The sequence below is a fragment of the Eschrichtius robustus genome, chromosome 10 (genome assembly GCF_028021215.1).
Source record: "Eschrichtius robustus isolate mEscRob2 chromosome 10, mEscRob2.pri, whole genome shotgun sequence".
NCBI lineage: Eukaryota > Metazoa > Chordata > Mammalia > Artiodactyla > Eschrichtiidae > Eschrichtius > Eschrichtius robustus.
Genome location: NC_090833.1, coordinates 84,323,777 through 84,341,524, shown reverse-complemented (window position 1 = coordinate 84,341,524; position 17,748 = coordinate 84,323,777). Strand labels below are relative to the sequence as shown.

The following is a 17,748-nucleotide window of genomic DNA, read 5'->3' as shown; positions in this document are numbered from 1 at the left end:
AAGACTGCAATCCTCTACTTTCTCTCTCTTGGAAGTTCTCTCTCGGGGCTTTGCGGTACCTAGCTAGTCCAGCCCAAGCTCCTGATCCATAGAATTATGAAATCTAATAAATGGTTGTTTAAGCCACTAAGGTTTGGACTACTTTGCAATAGATAACTGAAATCAGTATGTTGGATCAAAGCCATGACATTTAGAACCCACTTTTATTAGTATTCTGTAAATCAATGCTCTGTTTAGCAAGAAATATGTTTGGAACTATAATTTCCTTACATGCAATTTATTATTATTATTATACTCCCCAGGTAAAACTCCTCAGACTTCCAACCATGTAATGAATCCAAATCAAAATTCTCAATTCCTTGTGTGGTAGATTGATTACATTAGTGGTCCCAAATGTTCATGCTTTCCAGGGTCCACACCCTTTGGTACCCCCCTCTCACACTGACTCTGGACTAAGCCATGTGTTCTGGGCTGAACTGTGTCCCCCCGAAAATTCGTATGTTGAAGTCTTAACCCCCGTGCCAGTACTTCAGAATGTAATTGTATTTGGAGATAGGACCTTTAAACAGGTAAGTTAAAATGAGGTCATTAGGGTGGCCCTAATCCAATGTGACTGGTATCCTTATAAGAAGAGGAAATTAGGACCCAGACATGCACTGAGGGAAGACCGTGTGAAGACACAGGGAGAAGATGGCCATCTACAAGCCAAGGAGAGAGGCCTCGGAAAAAAACAACCATGCCAACACCTTGATCTTGGGCTTCTAGCCTCCAGAATTTTGAGGAAATAAATTTCTGTTGTGTTAAGATACCTAGTCTGTGGTACTTTGTTATGGCAGCCCTAGCAAATGATTACACCTTGTGACTTGCTTTTGCCAATGGGTCGGTAGTAATCTTTTTTTTTTTTTTTTACTTTAAAAAATTAAATTACAGTTAACATAAAATATTATATTGGTTTCAGGTGTACAACATAGTGATTTGATATTTTTATACATTATGAAGTTGTTACAATATTATTGACTATATTCCCTATGCTGTACATTATATCCCCATGATTTATTTATTTAATAACTGGAAGTTTGTAACCTCTTATTCCCCTTTACTTATTTCATTTTTTTAAAATTAATTTTCATTGGAATATAGTTGCTTTACAATGTTGTGTTAGTTTCTACTGTACAGCAAAGTGAATCAGCTATATGTGTACATATGTCCCCTCTTTTTTGGATTTCCTTCCCATTTAGGTCACCAGGGATGGTAATAATCTTTATGCCAAGAGGAAGGTTGAAAAGTGCTTGTAAACTTCTGCTTCTTCTCTTTTGACCCTGCTACTACTGAGAGAACATACCCAAGATACCCCCCTGGAAGGATGTGAGAGATACGTGGAGAGCCAAGACCTCCCAGCAGAGGTCAACCTGGACCAACCATCCCACGGCCCACCTGCTGTCTGACCGCAGATGTGTGAGAAGCCCAACTAAATCAGCTGAGTCTGCTCACATCAGCACAGCCCCCCAGATGACCCAGTGATTTGTGAGAAATAAGAAGTGGGTGGTGTCTAAAGCTACAGTCTTGGCATCGTGTGTTGTGCAGCATTATTGTGGCCATAGATAACTGATATTCCCCATGCAAGGCCTTCACAGACTGCTTAGTGTCACCTCTCCCTCCTCTCCACTACCCTCTACCATCAGAACAGAACGAAAAACTAAAGCACAGCCTCTGCAGCACACCTGCTTCTACACTCTCACCCACTGCTGAGATGCTCCCCTTCTGGCTGCCCCAGACTGTTGCCCTGTATTGGCTTCCTGAAACATTCTGCTGAGCTTTCAAACCAAAATCTGACCTCTTCCAGGAATCCCTTCTCAGACTTCTATCAATACAATAGTTCCCTGTCTCCCCCATAACCAATTACCACAAATTTAGTGGCTTAAAACAGCACACATTTATTCTCTCTCAGTTCTGGAGGTTGGAAGTCTAAACTCAGGATATTAGCAGGGCTGATACCTTTTTGGGGGCTTCAGAGGGAGCCATCCATTCCTTGCCTTTTCCAGCTTCTAGAGGTCACCCACATTCCTCAGCTTGTGGCCCCTTCCTTCATCTTCAAACATATCCCTCTAACTTCTGCTTCTGTTGTCACATCTCTTTATTCTGAATCTGATCCTCCTGCAGCCCTCATACAAGAAAGCTTGTGATTACATTGGGCCCACATGGATAATCACATTTGCAGGCTTCCGGGGTAAGGATGTGGATATCTTTGGGGGCCATTATTCAGCCTCTATTTTCTGCAATATAGTGGTGCTCTGAATCTCCCCTGAATATCTCTATATCTGAACAAAATGCTTAATGTTGCACTTGATAAGCAGGCCGAGGTTGTTTAGAACTCTGTATCCACTATTAGATAGTGAACTCCACAAGGAAAGATATTTTGCGCATTATTCATTTTTGAAACCATGGCACTTAGCATAGACCCTGGCACAGGGTAGGAGTTCAGAAAAGATTTCTAGATGTTTAATATACATGCAACCTACAGTGTCCTTGTGTATAATTGCGTATGAGAAGTATGTGTGTCTCTACATAGATAGATGTACGTAGACATTTATAATATTATTTGTATACAGTGTTTTTGAGGGAATGAGTGGGAAACATACGTATTGGGTGAATAATACTGATTTATTTAATCACCAAGTGAGATCAAAGAAGACTTTCTCCTTAAAGCATGTCTTCTACTTTCATACTTCCGTTCCTACATTTTCCATCTTAGAGTGACCCGGACCACACAGCACACACAGTGGATTCGCACACGCCCTTTCCATGGCATCCTTGGGGAGAGAATGAATGCTTTCATCCTCTTTGTTGGAAGGGTGGGAGATGAAGCCCAGGGTGGCTGAGTCGCTGGACAAGCTGTGGAGGGGTGAACACAGTGTGGGGGCGGCCTTCCCAGGCCAGTGTTTGCCCCCCCTGGATGCCACGACGAGTGGTCAGCCTTGTATCCAGGTGTACATCATTACCACCCCCTCCTCATTTGCATCACAGCTTTGGGAAGAATTATTCCTTTGACTGGAAATTTTCCATGCTTGATCTGTATTCAAAGGGAGAGGAAAGATAAAGATCAAAGAAAAAAATACTCTCTGCTTTGTAGCTAGATGGGAGGACGGTTGTGTGTGTGTGTTTAACACGCAAACAAAGAAAATAAATGGTATTGGTCTTCCTCATAGATAACAGCAGAACATCTGGAAATTACAAAATGAAAACTTCCATGTGTTAAATTCTCCATGCAGAAACATGTGCCTATAAAGTTTGAGAAAAGGAAGCACTGGCATTACTCACATTTCTCAGGTCAACTGCCCCAAAGCTTCACGAGCAACTCAACAACATGATGGGCTCCGTCGTGTTACATATTTCTGTGCAATGGTGATGGGCTTCACAGAAACAAGGACAGGATAAGACCTGTCCTTAATAAGACCAACTTATTTTTAGTTGTCCCAGGCTCATTGAAATGAGGCCAGGACTCAGAGAAACCAGCTGGTGTTGGAGGGGAGAGTGGTGATCACTCCAGGACCCCTCCCAACCCTTCACCGTTGGAGAGCTTCTCCACAAAGCCATCTTTCTTCATCAGCCCTCTTACCTCTGAGAAGAAGGAATGGTGGTGTGGTGTTTGCAACTTAGTGACGATCCCTGACGTTGAAACAGAAGTCTGCACTCATTCAATCTTAGTGAAGACCATCTTTAAGGCAGAGCAGGCAGTTGCTCCAACTTTCTAAACAAGGACCCAAACTCGCTCTCTTCTATACTCACTTCCTAGTTGATACAACCCAACTCTGATCACTCCATAGGGCAAAAGGTCAGTTCGGCTGCCTACCTGTATTCATCTGGGTATCAAACCAGCACCTCAAACTTGCCACAGCCAAAATAGAGTTCTTCATCTCCAGCGTCCTATCTGTTTCTCCCCTTGGCCTCCCTATTTCAGTTAATGGCCTCACCACCCACCTTGTTCAAGTTCTTTCTTTCCCCTACCCCTACCCTTATTCCCAATCATCACAGACTCAACTCATTAGCAAGTTGACTCAGTGATACCTCAAAAATAGCAAAATGGTCCACGTTGCTGCATTTTCCCGATTCTGCCCTTGGCCAGGCGCCACCAGCTCACTCTGGAAGTACAGTAACAGCCCCCAAACTGGTGGTACTGCCCTCACTCCACTCCCCACACATAAGCCAGGGAAGGCTCTAAACACTATGAATCAGACGGTGTCATTTCCCTGCTACAAACATTTTAAAGCTTTCCCTCCATACTTCAGAGTACAACCCAACCTGGTCCACGTGGCCCTGCCTGATCAAGACCTTGGTCACCCCCTGCCTCTCTCACACTCTCCATTCTTCCTTCTGCTCCAGCCACACTGGCCTTCTTTCTCCTCCATCCCCTCCCTGTTCGCTCCCCACCCACCCCGAGGCCTTTGCTCTTCTTGCTCTTCTGCTAGGGCTTCCCCACCCTGAGATCTTTACAGGGTTGGTACTTCCAGGTCTCATTTCAAGTACAGTCTCCTTGGATCTTCTGACCATCCAACCCCAGGGGCTCCCCTCAGTGCATTTCCTTGTTCCCCACAAACCGACTCCCCAGTGGAAACCCAAGTTTGTGTGCTGAGCTGGGGCTTTGGCTCACTGCCCTCTGCCTTCCCAGAACCAGCATGATGCCTGCACACAGAAGTGCTGACTGGGTCAGAAATGGAATCAGAAGTCCTCCTGGGGTGGTGACCCTGGATGGGTCTCAGAGTCAGAAGACCTGGGTTAAACCCCAGATCTACCTCTGACTGCCATGTGGGAGCCACTCATTTCCTCTGAGCTGCGGGCCCTTATCCACCATGTTACACTACAGTCACACCCATTACAGTAGAGTTAATAATGTTTTATTTCATCTTGTTGCTGTGGGGATTAAATAAGATCACACATGTGACAGTCCTGGGTACACCACAGATAGTCATGGTGCATTTTCTGTCTCCTTCTAGGCTTATTTGATCAGAACACAAAGCTAACAGGGTGAGGACATCATGGATTTAATGTCTCATGAGCTGGTTGCAACTGGCTTCTTGGCCTCAGACTTACACTGCTTATCATCTCTGTTTAAAAGCCATCTCAGAGTGCATGCCACAAGGCACCAGGTCTAACTAATAACACAAGTAGTCACGGTATCCACCAAGTTGTCGTACATATGCAGGACCTCAGCAAAGGGACACAGTGGCAAACAAGATGGGGTTTTACCACAGGTAAGAGAGAAATGGAAATGGCATTTACTGAGCAGCTATTCATTTCAGCTGATCTGAACACAGAATTTCAGTTTTCCCATGGCAATCTGAGGAGGGGACATCATTGTTCTCATTTTACAGTTGAGAAAACCAAGGCCAAAGATGATTGTGCAAAGAATATGCATGTTGTGAGGCCTTTTGGTATATGCTCCATAACTTTCAGAAAATTTGTTCTGATTAACATTGCCACCAGCAGTGAATCCCCCCTTGCTCTTGCAGAATTCACTTTTTGAGGGGCCAGGGGAGGTAAGGTTAACATCTACTTTTAATTAATTCTATCAATGTATGGGGAATTTAGCAGCTGGTTAATAGTAAGTAGTTAGAAAATATATTTTTCCACGTTTAAAATAAGTTGTCTTGAGCAATCTCTAGCAACCTAAAACCATGAGAACATGTGCGAATGGTCAGAGCACTTTCCTGTAAAGTCTGTGTCAAGGTTATTGGGGATTTCCTAACAAAGTCTTCTCTTGCAAAGTGCATCTAATCTGGGACCTCCATGATCATATCTGGCCACTTGTATTCCTCTATAAATAATTGTGACTAAATTCAATTTGATATAAGTAAAACTGAGCAAGTATACTCCGAAGTCTTCCCAAGTGACCTTACTGCTTTGAGGGTCTCTGCCTGTCTAGACAACCCTTGTATCTGTCCCAACTGGGTTCTAGCCACAGCCTGCCATCAAGCCCACCAGTGGCTGTCCTTTAACCCCCCTTATGCAGGTCATGCTGCTCTGGAGATAACTAGCTTCACTTTTTAAAAAAAAATTATTTATTTTATTTATTTATTTTTGGCTGTGTTGGGTCTTTGTTGCTGCATGCGGGCTTTCTCTAGTTGTGGCGAGCAGGGGCTACTCTTCCTTGTGGTGCGCGGGCTTCTCATTGTGGTGGCTTCTCTTGTTGTGGAGCACGGGCTCTAGGTGCGCAGGCTTCCGTAGTTATGGCTCATGGGCTCAGTAGTTGTGGCTTGTGGGCTCTAGAGTGCAGGCTCAGCAGTTGTGGCGCACAGGCTTAGTTGCTACGTGGCATGTGGGATCTTCCTGGACCAGGGCTCGAACCCGTGTCCCCTGCATTGGCAGGCAGATTCTTAACCACTGTGCCACCAGGGAAACCCCTAGCTTCACTTTTAAATGGATGCAAGCAGATGTAGGACTCAGCGTGTTAACAGACTCAGCGTAGCTCCACCCTTTCCCCTCCCATCCTTTCATCTTATCTCTAGAAAGAGCAGCCTGTCATTGTACTGGTCAGCATGGGAGGAAACCATACACTTTCTGGTTCTACACAGGGCATTGGATTTAATAGTGCCTTTGGTTGTTATTCCTTGGCTCAAAATCACAATGGGTTTCTCTATTTCTTCCTTGAGCCCAATGGGAAAGAGTTTGCAAGATGTGGAGGCTCAAGAGAACATGTCCAAATAGGCCATTTTACCTTCTTTCTGGTCACAGGAGCTACATTTTCACAAGCAGAGCACTGGTTTTCCTCTTCAATCAAAGTGTTATGACACCAGATCCACTTCCCCTGGGTTGGTAACTTCTCGATTGTCCTCGAATGGAGCAATTGCTCTTCTTTCCATCTGCTGTGTTTTCTTCATCAGTTCTTGAGTTGTTTTTCCACTCTTAAAGAATTTCCAGCACATTGGTTGATCTTGCCCGAGAAAGCATGTTTCCTGCTAACCACTGGTCATCTAACGGTTCCTCAGGCGGGATTCTAGTTGCAAGATCCACTTTTGTAGGTTGTTTTGAAATGCTTTTGGCACAGTCACTTATCGAATCCCCAAGTGGATTTCAAAACATAGTTCTTTCTTTTTTTATTAATTCAAAAATTTATCTTCTGAGCTTGCTAAAAAGTGTGGTTCCCCTATAATAACATGTCCTTATGCATCTGTGACCCAATGTCACACTGCTGGCTTTGGCCATGGGCATTGACAGCTGCAGGGGTCCCACGTGTGCCTCACAGCATGGCTTCTGCAGAGCTAAGCCACAATTGCCTTTATGTTGAAGTTGGTAGCATCAATAAAGCTGCTTTAAACCATCGTGCTTTCCAGCTTCAGATCTCTGTGTATCCTGTTGTGAAGATATGCTCCAGCTGACGTGAGCGAGGCTTTGGATGATCAACCTGGACTCATTCTCAGAATTTCTTCATGTTCTCTCTCCCCATAAAACTCCGTCACAAGGTACATTCACTTAGGCGTCTCAAACACTTGCTCCTGACATATGATGTGTTCCTGTTTCACACTTTTTAGGAAGCTCGACTTTCGTCCAAGTAACTTGATAGTGGAGCTTCCAGCCTGCCATCTTTTGCCCATTTAGTGGTCCCCTGCAACCTCAGGGACCACTTCAAAGTTCCCTTGTCCCAGTATTCTTCCAGAGGCACAGATTTCCTGAAGAGATCCATCCCACATCTTTAGTTGAGCAGATTTTCCTTCTGAAAAGTTCCCCTGAAACCATTGTTGTTGAGATGCTTTTCTCTTTGCATTTGAGGTTCTTAAGGGCTCTTCTGTGAGAAAGAAGTGTTCCTTTGATGGTTGGGAGGGCAATGAATTTGCTGACAAGGCCCCACAGGGATGGGATTGGGGGATGAGACTTGAATCTTCAGTATTTACCAAATCTTCCCCAGAGGACATGTCTCTGCTGGTAATTTTTTCTTCTTTTTTGTCTCTGTTGAAACTATAAATTTGGAACTATCCATGCTTGGTGTATCTGGCATTTCTTCCACCAATGGGAGGAAACTTTATTCACAAGAACATACACAAAGCCCGTCTTTCTGAGCATTAGCAACGCTTGGGACATTTGGTGGATTTTCTCACCAAGCCTTAGCAGCCATTTCCTTAATTCTGTAACAAAAGCAACTTGAAAAGAAAGGTGTTTCTGTTTGAGGAAGAAGGGTAAGGTGAGTTGATGGCCGACTGGTGAGGTCCATAGCTGAGTGCTGCGCTACACTCTTTTTCTCACAGCAGCAACTTCACTTTCAACTTTCAAAATGGTTCATGTCCCAAGATAGAGTGGAGGTAAGAAGGTGTAGGTGAAGGGAGCAATCAGGGACCACCCCAAACATGGGGCCCTGGGGAAAAGGTGTCCCAACATCTCTGTCCCAGGAGACACCAGGAGATGAACTAGATTAGAGACACTCAGCCTGGTCCCTCTGCAGTGTCACCCTGATCCCGAGGGTCCTGCCCTTCCTAGTCCAATCTGCAAAGACGATGGTGTAAAGGGGCCAAGTGCTTTAAGGTTAGGTGGCAGGGGCTGTTGGTAGAGTGATCTTCCTTAGAAGGGGCTCTGGGTAGGCAGATACCAAATGACATGGCATGATGGGGTTAATCAAGAGCATGGGTCAACCAGGGAAGGAAAAAGCTTAGAAAATTATGTATATATTTATAAAGATAAAAGCTAAATTAAGGTTTAAGAAATGAAAGAAAACATGAAAATCATACATTAACTCTAGCCTTCAGGCACACGATTGGAAGAATTATATAATTTCTAATCTTAGGTCTGGAGCAAACATTTCAAGAACCAGAACAGTTTCAGTTGACAGAGAACAGGGCTAAGAAAGAGTATGTGTTGTAAACAATACTTTGTTTTGTTTTGTTGCTTCACTAAAGACCAGTCCCTTCTTTACCACTGGAAACAGAGTCATTAATGCCTTTAAATCTAATTAGACCAGAGAACCAAACATCAGAAAACCCAGACCCTTGATATCAGTCTTAACAATGATTTTTTTGGATTTGACACCAAAAGCAAAAGCAACAAAGGCAAAAGTGAAACAAACAAACAAAAAACAAAAATAAGTGACACTATATCAAACTAAAAGCTTCTGTATAGCAAAGGGAATCAACAAAATGAAAAGGCAACCTATGGAATGGGAGGAAATATTAGCATACCATATATCTGACAAGGGGTTAATATCTAAAATATATAAAGAACCCATACAAACTCAGAAAAAAAAATCCAATTAAAAATGGGTAGAGGATCTGAATAGACATTTTTCCAAAGAAGACATTCAAACGGCCAACAGGCACATGAAAATGTGCTGAACGTTACTAATCATCAGGGAAATGCAAATCAAAAACCACAGTGAACTATCACCTCACACCTGTTAGAACAGTTATTACCAAAAGACAAGAAATGAAAGTGTTGGGGAGGACAGGAGAAAAGGGAATGCTTGTGCATTATTGGTAGGAATGTAAATTGGTGCAGCCACTATGGAAAACAGTATGAAGTTTCCTTAAGAAACTAAAAATAGAACTACCATATGATCCAACAATTCCACTACTGAATATTTATCTGAAGGAAATGATATCACTATCATAACTGCAGTTATGTTCATTGCAGCATTGTTTACAATAGCCAAGACACAGAAACACCTAAGCATCCATCAACGAATGAATGGATAAAGAAAATGTGATATATATACACACAATGGAATATTATTCACCATTAAAGAGGAAAAGAATCCTACCATTGTGACAACATGGATGGACTTTGATGGCATGCATTATACTAAGTGAAATAAGTCAGACAGAGAAAGACAAATACCATATGCTCTTATGTATAGAATATAAAACAAACAAAAAAGCACCCAACAAACTAAGCTCATAGATAGAGAGAACATACTGGTAGTTGCCAGAGGTGGGGTGGGGGGAGGGATGGGCAAAATGGGAAGGTGATCAAAAAGTGCAAACTTCCACTTATAAGATGAGTAAACCCTGGGGCTATAGTGTGCACCATGGTGACTGTAGTTAATAATACTGTACTATATATTTGAAAATTGCTAAGAGAGTAGTTTCAAGTTTCTTATCATAAAAAAGTTTGTAACTGCGGTGATGGAGGTTAACTAGACTTATTGTGGTAGTCATCTCACAATGTACACATGTATCAAACCACTATGTTGTGTACCTAAAGGTAATACAATGTTATATGTCAATTATATCTCAATTTTGTTTTTAATAAATTTATTTATTTATTTATTTATTTATTTATTTATTTATTTATTTATGGCTGTGTTGGGTCTTCGTCTCTGTGCAAGGGCTTTCTCTAGTTGTGGCGAGCGGGGGCCACTCTTCATCGCGGTGCGCGGGCCTCTCACTATCGCGGCCTCTGTTGTTGCGGAGCACAGGCTCCAGACACGCAGGCTCAGTAGTTGTGGCTCACGGGCCCAGTTGCTCTGCGGCATGTGGGATCTTCCCAGACCAGGGCTTGAACCCGTGTCCCCTGCATTAGCAGGCAGATTCTCAACCACTGAGCCACCAGGGAAGTCCTATATCTCAATTTTTAAAAAATAATAAGAAAAGAAAACCCAGAGGCAATTCAGGGAACCTATCCTTAAGGTTCTGCTCCTCTAGAACCAGACTCAGGTACCAAATTCTGTGTCAGTCAGGGTTCAGTTAGAGCAGTTGGACCCCCAGGATAAGTACACGTATATGATTTTTGCAGTACTTGACTATGCACTTGTGGCTGCCATTTAAGCAGGTTCTGTGGGATTGCGGTCTTTGCATCTGATGCTGGAGCCAGGTCCCACGGGTGCTGAAGAAGAGAGGACGGTTGTAGCACAGGGAAGAGCAAGGACAAGCCAGACCACTGCAGAAAGAGGAGCCTCGGAGGACAGACTGAAAACCATGGCCGTTCTCATCACCTTTGATCTTGGTGGCGTGGGCTCTTCATCAGGAAGCTCAACAGACACACCTGGCCCAGGAGTCAGAGAAGCTGAAGAGGGCCCAGAGGAAGGAGGAGCCGCTGCAGGCCCGGCTGTGGCCTCAAGCAGTTGAGGTGCACCAGCAGGTTAAACCAGGAAGTGTGTGAGCTTCAGCATGACTGCTGCTTCTCCTCCAGCCTCCAAATCTCCCACAAGGTCTCTTTTGTCCCCCGCTCTGACAGGAAACCTGGGATGAAGGGAATTTGGGGACGTGTGGTTCACCCCAGCCAAGGGGACACATGGCAAAGCCCCTCCCAGCCAGGGTGGATTTCTTCTCAGCTTCTTGTGTGAACAGGCCTACGTTTACAGTCTCTCCAGGGACACTACAGGATTATTGATTTTTCTACTGGGAGCTGGTAGAGACAGGTAAGTTTCCTTGTGGGTTCCCTTTGATTATGGCTGATTTCCCCCTGCCCACCCTTTCATTGAGTTTGTAGCCACTTCAGGGGTCCTGGCTTTCTGCAAGAGTCTCATTTTCAGTGGTCTCAAGGCCCAGTATCTTATTCCCATGCCCGTGGCTGTGAATTCCTGAGGCTCTGGGTCCCTGGCATCAACATTGGCTCTCACTCCAGTGTAGCCCCAGCTACTGAATTTGTTCTATTTTAAGCTTTCAGGTTTGGGGGTTTTGGCGGGGTGATGTGGGGTGGAGATGTCTTTTCTTTTCTTGTGAGTACAACGATGTGGTTTAAATTGTGTTTGATGAATTCATCCTACATTTGAGTGTTTTGTGATAGGCAGCTATTTCAGAATATCTAGTCCAACTGCTGGAAGTCCCTAAAATGAGATGATGTAGATACAGCGCCCAGTGTATGAAATGCCACATGGTAGACACTCAGGACATTTATTTATTTTATTTTATTTTAAAATTTATTTTATTCAAGTATAGTTGATTTACAATGCTGTGTTAATTTCTGCTGTACAGCAAACTCTTTCAGTTATACATATATATTTACATTCTTTTTTTTTTTTTTAAAGGAATTCCTTTATTTTTATTATTTATTTATTTATGGCTGTGTTGGGTCTTCGTTTCTGTGCTAGGGCTTTCTCTAGTTGCGGCAAGCGGGGGCCACTCTTCATCACGGTGCGCCGGCCTCTCATTATCGCGGCCTCTCTTGTTGCAGAGCACAGGCTCCAGACGCGCAGGCTCAGTAGTTGTGGCTCACGGGCCTAGTTGCTCCGTGGCATGTGAGACCTTCCCAGACCAGGGCTCGAACCCGTGTCCCCTGCATTGGCAGGCAGATTCTCAACCACTGCGCCACCAGGGAAGCCCTACATTCTTTTTTAAACATTCTTTTCCATTATGGTTTATCACAGGATATTGAATATAGCTCCCTGTGCTATACTGTAGGACCTTGTTGTTTATCCATCCTACATATAATAGTTTGCATCTGCTAATCCCAAACTCCTAATCCATCCCTCCCCCACCACCCTCCCCCTTGGCAACCACAAGTCTGTTCTCTAAGGACATTTTTTAAATTAATTACATAGACATTAGACTGTGCTGGGCAGTGGAAATATTGTGATAAAAAAATAGGTATTCTTTTTGCCCTCCTAGAGATTATATTCCAGTGTGGGATAGAGGGAGAAGAAAGCAATTGTCAGATAAATGGAATAATTGCTACTGGAATATGTGTTATAAAGCAGTTGATTAAAAGACTGAGTTAGCAAATCAGAGATACATAAATATATAAAGATAGATAGCAATATATATACAGATACAAAAATATAAAAATAAATGGCAATCATTCCTTCCTTTCTTCCTTCTAATGAGGGAACAGAGTTGAAAAGAAGGGTAACACCTGAGAGCGATAATGGATGAGAACAACATGGAAGAATAGATTAGGCGCCTCTTGTCTTGATGTCCGCTTATAAAGAGTCTCAGTTCTAACCCATTAGGTTGGCAGGAAGTTCAGTCTTTTCCTGATCTTCTTAGAACCCCCCATCACATCCCTTGTCCCCTAATTTTCTAAGAATTACATTTACTGGTGAGTCAGGCACCCGACGTTCCTCTGGGAGCCTGGGGGTCTGCTGCTGGTTGTTAAGGCTGGTTATTGCAGCTGATGTGACCGAGGATTCACAGGCCCACAAGTAGAGGAATTAAGAAGTTGTGCTTGTGTCCCAGTTCTGCTCTGACACAGTAAGGAGGATACGTCACCTTTTGTGGTCCATTCAATCTTTACAGGTGTGTGTTTTAAAAAGTACAAAAAGAAGGCTACAAATCACACTAAATCCAATTATCCCCCAAACACCTGTGTTAATATATTCTGAACATTAAAATAGATACCTGTCTATGCATCTAGGTGTGGGTGCACACACATACGTACAGAAATAATTTCTGAAGGGTGGGATTATACTACACATATGTTTTTAAAAACAAAATTTCTTAAATTTAATATTGATTGAAATCATTAGGAAAGGCATCAGCTGGTTTGTGGGCCTGGAGCCCATGTGCCCCGCCGAAGTGCTGTTAAGGAGAAAAACCACAGGCCCAAGATGGTGTCCCTTGTGCTAAAGTTCATGATGCCAAACCTAGATTCAATACCAAACTTAATAGCAGTTACGACCTTCACCAGAAATGTAATCTTTTTTTTTTTTTTTATAAATTTATTTATTTATTTTTGGCTGTGTTGGGTCTTCGTTTCTGTGCGAGGGCTTTCTCTAGTTGCGGCAAGCGGGGGCCACTCTTCATCGCGGTGCGCAGGCCTTTCACTGTCGCGGCCTCTCTTGTTGCGGAGCACAGGCTCCAGACGCGCAGGCTCAGTAGTTGTGGCTCACGGGCTTAGTTGCTCCGCGGCATGTGGGATCCTCCCAGACCAGGGCTCGAACCCGTGTCCCCTGCATTGGCAGGCAGACTCTCAGCCACTGCGCCACCAGGGAAGCCCCAGAAATGTAATCTTAATCAACCAGTTTTCTGTTCAGCACCAAGGAGGTCATTGGTCAAGTAGGTCCTCTCCACCCCCCGCCCCACCTCCAGAGGAAGAAGAGGCAATCTGCACGATAAACCCCGTGCTGTTCCCTACCCTCCAAAAAGAAGGTGTCCTGGCCCCAAATAACCTTTTTTTTGTTTCTTTTGCTAATGGCTTCCTTGCCCCACCTTCCTTTCTATAAAAGCCTTCCGTTTTGTACCACTCCCAGGAGCTGAGCGTCCTTCAAGTTGCTCGATTGGATGCTGCCCAATTCAGGAATTGTTGAATAAAGCCAGTTAGAGCTGCAAATTTACTCGCTGTATTTTGGTTTTGACAGTGTCCAGTGTGGGTTCCAGCGCCTCAGCCCGCACAGTGAGCTCCTCCTCTTGCCAGGCACAAGGCAGGTGTGCTGGTAGCTTGTGTTCTGGGTTACAAGGGCATCATCTGTCCCTTATAAAAATCAGCTTTGTTGGCTCCCAGCAACCACCCAGGGTCACAGCCTCATCAGAAGTGCACTTTCAGAAAGCTAGAGCCAATGGTCAGATTTTAGCCCTCTAAGGGCTCCTTCTCCAGGCCTTTGTTGCTGACTTGGGATTATTCAGAAGTTCCGAATGGCGAACCTCACTACTTTTGGATGTCCTTCCCTGTTAATTTTGGGTTTATGAGTTCCTCAGGCCTATTAGTTTACCATCAATTGCTTCCCTTCTGCTTTATCTCTAAATTTATCACTATCTGATCTTCTGGTGGCACTGCTCTCTGGTTTACAGGAATTGCTATGGATTTATTTTAATTAGTTATATTTATTTTATTATTTCAGTGGGGGTTTTACAGAGAGAAAAGGTAAATATTTGTATTCAGTTGGGTATTTGGAATGGCAAGTCTCATTCTATTTTTATAGAATCTGTATCTATCTATAGATATAGATAGAACAATATAGAATATATAGAACAATGAAAAGAAAAGCAAGAGTTATTTTAAAAAATTGTGAAAGGTTTTGAGTTTTTATGGGTGCTCCTCCATTTATTAATCATGCTTCTGACCCTTTATCTTAAATACATTTACTAAATTGTTACCAGTATCTTTATTTTTTCAGGTGACATTATTTTTCTCTCTTTTAAAAAATTATTTTATTATTTTTTTCAGCTTTATTGAGTCATAATTGACAAACAAAATTGTAAGATATTTATTTATTTATTTATTTCTAACATCTTTATTGGAGTATAATTATTGTAAGATATTTAAAGTGTACCAGATGATGGTTTGACAGACATATGCCTTGTGAAACGTTTCCACCCACTGAGTTCATTAACACATTCCGGTGACTTATTAAGGATGTCCGTTGGCACTTGATGACACAAGGCTGGAAAAAAGTGCATGGGGGGGCAGAAAGTTGGGTTGGGAGGTTGGTCAAATTTGGACTGAGAATTTGCTACATCTGTTTCTTAATCACCCTGGGTTGACTGTGATAATTTTAAAGTTGTTTGGGGGACTCTAGGAACTGTCATTTTCAGACCTCGGGTTCTGGGCTGGATGCTTTCTTTGCCCGTCCACATCTACTCTCCCCGGCTCTCTTCCTAATGGTAATGAACCTGACAGAACAAATGGGCTTCCTTGCCCTCCAGCTCCCTCTTGGATTCAGCTGATGGAGTTGGAGGGAGGAGAGTGAGGTTGGGATATTTGTTCTCCTGGATCCCTGCTCCTGTGGGCTGGCTGGCCTTGGATGGCCGTGCCCTTTGACAGAAGATTGCAGCTCCTCTCAAGATGGCATCCTCTACAGGATTTTCACCTTCTGGCTGGTAATCATGCCTTCCTCTCTTCCCTTGAGTCCTGAGTGTCTAGTTACAGTGACACTAGTTCCAGGGGACTGCATTATTCCTTGTGGTTTCCCTGCAAAATTTTAAATAATTCTTTGATTTAATATTTCTTGAATTATCCTAATTTGAGCATGTCATCTCTTTCCTACTGGAACCTTGACTGTTACACATCTATGAAAAATTGTCATTAATTAAGCATGCTATTAATGACCTAGTTCTAAGAGGAATAAGGGAAATATATGACACATTTTCACATTTCAGTGTGTGCAGTCTTGATATTACCCTCGCTTTGATTTTTTTACACAACTTGTGATCCTGGACAGGCAAGCAAAGCCTCGACTACAGCTGCAGAAGAGACAGATCAGCATTGAAATTTCCAATTTGGGGTAGGAATTCCTTCCTTTCATTACTCCTCAATCATCCATAACATATAATACATGTAAAGGTACTTCTCGGATACTTAAAAAACCCTCTTTCCTCCCATGCTGGCTGGCTTACAAGAGAGCCAAGGGGTCTTCTCAGGGAAGGCATAGATTCCTGGTGTTCAGTGATTTAGGCTAAATTACAGCTGCACTTATATTGGCAGGTGAGTCTGAGAGATGCTCAGATCAGCAGGAATTTAGCTTAAGGGAGTGACTTCCCCTTACCTGGTGGACAAAAAGAGTTCTCACAGGATTGTACAAACCAGATTTCATTGGCAGGCTCCTTAGGGCAAGGATTTTAGTTGATTCACTCTGAACTCCTAATCTCACAAGTATCTGGCAAATAGAGATGCCCAATCAATGCCTGTTGAATGAGTAGGGTGGATTCAGGGCTCCAGGGAGCTCAGGAAGCCATCTCTTCATTCCCCTGCCTCTGGTGAGCTGCCAATAAAGCAAAAAAGCTCTCCGGTGTGAGTGAGGATGGCCTTCCAAAGCTTATTTATCCACACATTTAAGATCTTTCTCTAACTGAAAGCTACATAATTGCAGGTTAAGCTAATTTTATTGGACATGAATAAAAATGAATGGTAAGACCCTTATAACAGCTGTTTTTATATCTCAAGGCATTCAAACCTTCTCCAGCTTCTTTCCGTTTCTTTTTCTTGGTGGACTAAATTATCCCAATTTCTTAAAAATTTCCCAGGACCCAAACTCAGAAGAGTATGATGAAGTTGGCTAAAGACATTTGAATTTATACTGTACCTGGTTTGGGGACTATGCTTCCTAGAATTATTCTGTTTTATGACAGGTCAGCATGTTTTAAGAATCAAAATGATTCAGAAGCTAGTCATTGAGATTGGGTTGTCTCCTGTAGCCTCCTCATTTCCCTTCAGTAGTGTTAGGGCAGATGGATGGCAAGAGAGGGATTCATTGAACGTAAATCTTTCAATCCAATCTGGTATTATGGGTTTTAGAAAGTAATCCAGAGAAGTGGCGGCATCAAACTATGCATGTAGGTAAAGGGGTTTGGGTCACTTTATATCTTCAAATCATAGGCAGGTTCATTCAATTTTCCACAAAGGGAAAGAGAGGAGTCAGACCTGGAAAGAGTGAAGTATTATTATTTTTTTTCTTCAAATGTGTATCAGCCAATCTCTTAAGGAAACTGGAACAGAAAAAACAGAGGAAAAATAAGTGAGGCTTCCCTTTTAATCAACTGAGTTGAATGAGGGGCTCTGAGCAACCACCAGCAAAACCAGCCTAGATTCCTAAGAGAAGGGGTGAAGAAAGCACGCACTGATTTTCTGGCCCCTGTCTGAGTGGAGGGCTTGGAAACAATCTGAGTGGGTGTGGCAACTACTCACCTCCAAAGTGTTCATGGTCTTAATGGTGGAACCAGAGAGCCTCAGGGCAGGAGCCTTCAGCAGCTGCCTTAGGATCCCATTCACTCAGTGCACAGAATTTAATTAAAAGATAGACTGAATTATGACCTGCCTCTAGATTGAGGTGGAAAATAATTTATTTTATAAACAGTAGGCTCTGGATTTACATCGTAGTTTTGGATAGAGCTTGGGATAGAAGGAGAAGCTCTAAAAGTCTAGGTGTCTGCTGAAACCAGGGCTTTTGCTCTGCAA

General features: G+C 43.2%; 1 pseudogene; it reads right to left on the bottom strand.

The window, feature by feature from the left end:
* Nucleotides 1-6,771: 6,771 nt before the first annotated feature.
* The window catches only part of LOC137770971 (serine/threonine-protein kinase 33 pseudogene), a 40,766-nt pseudogene continuing 29,789 nt past the window's right edge, over nt 6,772-17,748 (bottom strand).